This window comes from Apis dorsata, unplaced genomic scaffold, assembly GCF_000469605.1.
Source record: "Apis dorsata unplaced genomic scaffold, Apis dorsata 1.3 scaffold_127, whole genome shotgun sequence".
Lineage (NCBI taxonomy): Eukaryota > Metazoa > Arthropoda > Insecta > Hymenoptera > Apidae > Apis > Apis dorsata.
The window spans coordinates 951,838-957,454 of NW_006263420.1; the positions used below are offsets into that span (position 1 = coordinate 951,838).

Below are 5,617 nucleotides of genomic sequence, written 5' to 3' on the forward strand. Positions count from 1 at the left end.
GAGATCGCGATCGAGATTCGTGGTGTGCACTGCTGGAATTATCATTCGTAGGACACTTACGTCCTGATCGGTGAGATTTTTCCATGACGCAGATCATGCCGGATCGAAAAATGGTAAGAAACGATCCATGTTTATCTTTATTAATTTTTTTTTTAATAGATATTTTATATTTATAATATATTACATGTTATATATTTTTTTGTTTGAAATACATTTTTTTATATTTAACTGGTTATCGATGACCGTTTGAAAGTTGTTTGAAATTTTGAACGATTAATGATTCGAAGATCAAACGATCAAACACGAATTATTTATGTTAAATTTTTTATGTGGAATTTGTTGTGACGTTTTTGAAAAATTAAATTTTTCAAATTTTTCAAAGGCTATTAAAAAAAAAAATTTAGATAGATAAAAGATATTTTTGTTTGAGTAGCAGAGATTGAAATAAAGCGTATTTTATTTCACGAGGAACCTCGTGGAACGTTAGAGATAAACGTGTATTTTGTTCGATATACGTGTGTACCACTCAGATTTTTCACGGAACAAGGACGCCACGATATCGGAGAAGGGATCGAAAATCTGGAAGTCCTTCATAAACCATACTCATTCTGTTCTTTTGACCTAAAAAACGAATTCAACATTAATAACTGAGAGTTTTTTTTTTTTTTTTTCTCTATAATTATCACGAATATCGATGTGTATCGATATGTTTAAACACATTGAATTAGCATCTAAAAATTCACATTCATCCATCTTAGATACGTAAAAGCGTTTAATGTAACCTTGAACACTTTAGATTGGTTACCGATCTCTTTTGAAACTTTTACGTAAGTTATGCAAAAAATGAAATTAATTATGCGATATATTACTGATAAAACCATAAATACGATCAACAATATATTTTACAAAAAAAGGGAGAGGGGAGAGGAAAGGGGGAATTATAACCATTTCGATATTAGGTTCAAAAACCGCAACGAGGTCAATCGTACCTTCGTTAGAGGTATACTTCGTAATAGTGTAGCTCACGATCTACTCGTCGGATAATACTATTATGCTAGCATTACGCAATCGCGAAAATTTCACTTTCCGCGGTGTGATCGCGCGCGCGCAAGAGTCCCAGGATAGCAAACTCGCTTGCATGCGTATACGCGTTACCTTTAGATCGACGTGGATTTTTTTTTTATCGTGCGTTTGTGCTCTTATCTTATATTGTGTCTCTCTCTTTTCGATACTTTTTTTTTCTTTTTTTCTTTTTTTTTTTTTATTCGATTATCCGACTCGTTTGACGATATTCGCTCAACTGGTATGATCTATCAAAACACGCGTACTTAATCGTACAAGAATGATTGCGTTTCTTCAGCAATGGATGGTATTTTTGGAATTCGATACATACGTATTTATACTCTTGGAATTGTAACTTATTTTTGATCCCAAGAATTTAGAGAGAATACAATTTCTAAAATTTCTTTCGATATTTTTTTATTCTTTCGATTAAAAGAATCAATGAATTGGGTCTTTTTTTTCTTCTATTCCATTATTCATTATGTATGAAATTCAAGATATCACAATGAATTACACAACAGTTACGAATGATATGCTCTATTGCGCAATAGATAAAACCGGATGAACTACGTAATTCGTTCATATAGCGAGTTTAAAACATAATTATGCATTGAATAATAAAAATAAAAAAAAGAGTTTATTTCTTTAATAGTAAAAAAGAAGAACTTTTAATATAAAATCAATAAAAGCAATAGTTTTTGAATTGTTAGCTTGAAAAATTTGTTGATTAAATTCAGATTTTATGTATTTTACCATAAAAGACAATTTTCATTTGTTAAAAATCTATTAGAAATTGTGAGTAAGTACAAAAGAATTTTGCTCTTACGTTTCGTTCTATCCTGTCATCCCTATTGTTTCATTTCTCTGTTCAATAATAGAGTGTAAAAATAATCGATTCGATCGAACAATGTTTTGTCGGCTGTGGTTTAACTGCGCAATCCGGTATTCATTGTTCCGCATATCGTACGAAAGAGTGGATCACCTTTCCAACAGAACTCGTTATTATGAAAAATAAAATCCGATGTAAATCTGATGAAGATCCTTGAAATTCTTAATACTCGAAACGATAATGACGCTTCGAGAAAAAAAATCACATTGTTTTTACTCGAATAATTAGGAAGAAAAGGGATTCATTTATTTGCAAGCAAGAGAAAAATAATTTCTTTCAAATAAAAAAAGAAAGACAAGAAAGAAGATGCAACGATGAATTATCTTAAGAGAAATTGAAAAAAAATATTTCTTCTACTAAACTTTTATTCACTTATGAATATATTAAAACGAAGAACTCGAAATGTATTATTATGCAGGATGCCCAGGTTCTTAAATATTTGAAGTCTTTCAAACCGTTGAAAAGTAAGCATCATAAAATGACAAAACAAACCTAACCGATTAACGAAGTGTCACGTGCGCGATCCTGAATATCATCAATATTTTTACAAATACAGTGGACAGTTTAATGTATTTAAGAATCAGGATTTGATTTATAAAAAGAAAAAAGGAAAATATTCATAGGCTTAAATTTTTTGGAATAGAAATTTCATAAAATTCTATTTTTCCAATTGAACACGTTCACTTACACTTTTTTCTATTTTTAGGAATCGTTCGGTTAACCAAATTACACACGAAGGAATATATCAATCATGATTCTAAACACGTATTGGATTCGTGGAATCGAATTATCCGAAGGAGGCGCAGATGCTTCAGAATTTCTGAGTGCCTGACATTTTGGCCAATTAGGAGTCACGATGTTGGATCCAGTTCTTGGAATATCGACGGTATGGTGGTTGGTGATATACGCCAGTGTTCTGCTGCTGCTGTCGCCCTTGGTGCTGCTTTTCATCGTATTCCTACCGAATTTCCCGATACTGTTGCTCAGAAGAATGTGCTACATTCCGATAGAATCTATATGACAAAATCGAATTCATCGATTCGAGATTCATTTCTTAGAGATCGTACATCTCTCGTTAAGTTTATCGTGTTTAGAATTTTATATAACGGTACAGAAGGTCAGCAAGTTAATTTTTTTAATCGTAGAAGGAAGATAATTGTAAAAACTCGAAAATTATGCAGAAAGAATTTCGATATCCTTCTAATTGTAAAAGAAATTGCTTCTTGGAGGAAGACGATTGGTGAAATTCGAAAGCACAATAAACGAAGGGAGTTACGATAGTCTTTGATGATTCTATAAAATTATAGAGTAAGTTTTAAATTATATTTCCGAGCATTCAGTGCGAGATTGTAAATTGAAAATAATTACGAAATTACTTTTATTATTTTGTAAGAAAGTACGGCGTGCGGGATGATACCGATGACAAATGTTCGAGAGTGGAATGTGATTGTTAAGACTACTACCTGCTCATCAATACATATATGTATAAATACGTATTTTCCGCACGCTGTTCAATCGAATCAAAATTAATGATAAAGTCAACATCTATCGATATGTAACTTTTAATTAATAATTTTGTGTATTTAAATTTATTAAGATCATCATTCGTATCATTCAGATATTCCCATTTTATATTAAAATTATGATGGAATAATCAAGTACCTACACCCTATATGATTAAGTAGAATTTAATTATAAAACGTTTTAGACTAAAGATCTCTATTTATTTATAAATCAACCGTTAGTATTCCAGGTTGTAGCTTTTCGTACACGATTCGAATTTTCAATTGGTTATTTCCTTCTCACGATTCTTTCATCTTTCGTTGCCAAGATTTCGCCATGATTCGCGCGCGAAACGAGTAAAAGAACCGATATGTAAAATCGATATAACGGGAACAGAGTTTCGCAAAGTATAAATCGTGAAAATTTTGAAAGACAACCTTGTTGATTTTGGCGTCGATTTAATTTAGTTAGTTTATCATAAGTTAAACATTTTTGCATTATAAACGTCTGATCAATGCGAACGAAGATCGAACTATTCCAGAGAAGAGCGATTGTCTCGAGATATTATTGTTCAATTTTTTCTTTTTCTTTTTCTTTTCTTTTTTTTTTTCATATTTTACGTAAACGGGAGTATACGTCATTGAACATTCACCATTGATCTTGGTGGCCTCTTTTTCTTGGAATTATCGTGGTCGAATTATTTTTTTCAGTTATAATTTTTTTTTCAGTTATAAATGATACATTACGATCGATTCCAGATTGGATGATTAATATATGTCAGTTCGAAGTTGATGTAAACTTTCGTACATACATGAAACGTACACAGTAACCGTCACTTGTTGAACCAATCATCGATAAGTTTAATAACGATCAAAGACCTTATGCCTTTTTTTTTATTTTTCGTTCGTCGAAAGGTTTCAATCTACTCGGGGAATTTATGTTCCCCGATCAATATTAAATGCCATGCACATTTCTAACTATTGCATATTCACGAGAAAAATAAAAAAGATAATAAAATAGTGTAAGTTCATAGTTACGAGAAAAATAAAAAAGATAATAAAGTAGTGTAGTTCGTAGTTACGAGTACCTGAGTACGGGTATCATCAATCAATTTATTGATAAATGCTCGATCGATGAAAGAGTATCCTCTACATATATAGGACACGTTTAGATCTTTTTATTATCTAACTTTGCCATTTGTAACTGTATAAGAAACTCTGATCTTTGGTATATTATCAGTGTTATTTTTACCACCATTATTGGTTTTTAATACATTATTTATTACCTTACTTTAGCAATTTTTTTTCCCTGAGAGAATCAAAAATTCATTTCTCAAAAAATTGAATATACTGAATATTGAATCTAATTAACTTTCTAGTGAAATTCTGAGAAACGATAATATTAATTAAAAAGAAAAAAAAAAAAACTGAAATGTTTTCGAATAAAAAGCTAGAAATTATTTATACATCTCGAAGAATATATTTCCAGAATGTATATTGAATAAAAAATTTTAAAATTTAACATATTAAATTTATTTCGAGCATATGTTTAAACAATTCGGCATTCGGTTCGATCGTCAATCGTGCACAGTGCATTGCGATCCTGTGCACAGGTAAATGTCTGTCCTTCTCCAGTTCAGTAGTTGATGTAGACGGGCCTCATGTTGAACATTACAGTACCGATCGCGGAGTACTTTCGCCAAGTGGCGTGTAGTGGGGGAGGTAGGACTTGAACCCTGAGACCCCATGGGCCATATATACTACGGTTCCATGCAGTTCTCTTGCTACTTAGTGTCAGCTTCTCGACGATCCTTGTTGTTTCACAGGGGAGATACATCGAAGGAGGAAGGATCGATCTTGTAAAAGGTAAGCGACTTTTCATTCATTTCATCGGTTGATCTCATCATCGTTCTGATCTACGGGATCAGAAAACTTGCCATCGTCCATCTTGCTCGTCAGAATAGTATCGCGCTTTGTTGCAAGAAAGGAAAACAAAGGAAGAACACAATTGATAAAAGAAAAAAATTCGATGATTCGCGCGTGTTAACGAGATGAATCATTTGCATTATCTATCCGAAAGATATTTTATTTCTGTCGAAGCAATAGCGATCAAGTTTATTAACAGTATTTTTTTTTGAGCTATTTCCTTTTTTTTTTTTTTTTT

The 5,617-nt window shown here is 31.7% G+C and overlaps 1 protein-coding gene and 1 long non-coding RNA gene across 2 annotated transcripts in view; both read left to right on the forward strand.

The window, feature by feature from the left end:
* Positions 1-4,724, forward strand: part of LOC116185201 — a 5,541-nt gene extending 817 nt beyond the window's left edge. The window contains exons 2-3 of the long non-coding RNA XR_004149993.1: positions 3,097-4,479; positions 4,520-4,724. This is a non-coding gene — a long non-coding RNA (uncharacterized LOC116185201). The remainder of the gene's footprint in view (positions 1-3,096; positions 4,480-4,519) is intronic.
* Positions 4,725-5,117: 393 nt separating this feature from the next.
* LOC102676414 overlaps positions 5,118-5,617 on the forward strand; it is a 2,580-nt gene continuing 2,080 nt past the window's right edge. Inside the window, exon 1 of the mRNA XM_006612814.2 lies at positions 5,118-5,319. The gene's annotated coding sequence lies outside the window, so the exon portion shown is untranslated. The remainder of the gene's footprint in view (positions 5,320-5,617) is intronic.